Here is a 1,554-nt window from a genome sequence, read left to right as displayed (position 1 = left end):
GACTACACGCATGCGCCACCATGCCCGGCTAATTTTTTCTATATATATTTTTAGCTGTCTATATAATTTCTTTCTATTTTTAGTAGAGATGAGGTCTCGCTCTTACTCAGGCTGGTCTCAAACTCCTGAGCTCAAACAATCCGCCTGCCTCGGCCTCCCAGAGTGCTAGGATTACAGGCGTGAGCCACGCCGTGCCCGGCTATGAATTGTATTAGGCTGATAAAACAACTTGGAGATGCCGGGGCTCGAACCCGGGGCCTCATACATGCGAAGCATATGCTCTACCACTGAGCTACATCCCCAACCCTTATTATACAAATTCTTTAAAGCTCCTCCCATTAAGAGGTAGACTCTATTTCTCTACCCTTTGAATCTGGGTGGATTTGTGATTTTCTTTGACAAATAGAATGTGGTAGGAATGAGGTTGTGTGAATTTCAGAGTAAAGGCCACAAGAAACCACTTTTGAACTCTTGAAACACTACTCTGAGATTTCCATGTTAAAAAACAAACAAGCAACTGTGCTGGCCTACAGGGGATAAGAGGCCACGTGCAGGAGAACCAAGGACCCCAGCTGACAGCCTGCACCAACTGCCAAATATATGAGTGAGGCCAAGCTGGACCTTCCAACCCAGGCAAAACTCTAACCGAATGCAGACACGTGGGTGAGCCCAGGTGAAACCAGGAGAGGAATTGCTCAGCCAACCCACAGAACCATGAGAAGTAATATATTGTTATTTTAAGCCAGTAAGTTTTAAGATTGTTTGTTACACAGAAATAGATGATTCATAGATATACCATGTACCTGGATAGACAACTAGATTTTTTTAAGATGTCAATTAGCACCAAACTGATCTACAGATTTATTGTAATTCCAATAAAAATACTGGTGGGTTAATTCTGTAACAAGATAATTCTAAAAATTATTTGGAAATGTCAGGGGTCATTGTTGTTCTTAAAGAACAACAAGGGACGAGAACTTGCTCTATGAGGTATCAGGATTTATTATAATAATCTGATAATTATGAGAGCATGGTAAGGATGTAAGATTAAATAAATAAATGAATGGAATAGTTTAGAGAGTCCAGAAATAGGCATGTGTGTGTCTGTGTGCAGGTAATTGATTAATGATAAAGGTGACACTGCAGAGAATTTAAGAAACATTTTTAAATAAATAATACTGAGTTATTTGGATATTCATATAGAAAAATAACCAGATTTGATCCTTACCTCATACCATAAATAAATATGAATTCCAGGTGGATTGTAGATCTAAATGTGAATGGCAACAATGAAGCTTTAAGAAGATAATATAAGAGGATAGTTTTACAATATTGGAGTAGAGAAAAATCTTCATAAATAAGACATAAAAAAAGCACTAACCATAAAGAAAAAAATATGATTTGACTACATTCATTTTAAGAACATCTCTTCCTCAAAAGACACCATTAAGAGAGTAAAAAGGTAAGCCACAGGGGAAAATAATATTTGCAACAATATAACTGACAAAGGGCTTGCATCCAGAACATTTACAAATCAATGAGAAAAATAGAATA

At 37.4% G+C, this 1,554-nt stretch overlaps 1 non-coding gene across 1 annotated transcript; it reads right to left on the bottom strand.

The window, feature by feature from the left end:
• Positions 1–230: 230 nt before the first annotated feature.
• TRNAA-CGC lies at positions 231–302 on the bottom strand. The gene has a single exon. It is a non-coding gene; the product is annotated as a tRNA-Ala (tRNA).
• Between the last annotated feature and the right edge of the window lie 1,252 nt (positions 303–1,554).

Source organism: Lemur catta, chromosome 3, assembly GCF_020740605.2.
Source record: "Lemur catta isolate mLemCat1 chromosome 3, mLemCat1.pri, whole genome shotgun sequence".
Taxonomy (NCBI): domain Eukaryota; kingdom Metazoa; phylum Chordata; class Mammalia; order Primates; family Lemuridae; genus Lemur; species Lemur catta.
This window is presented reverse-complemented; position numbering and strand designations above follow the sequence as displayed.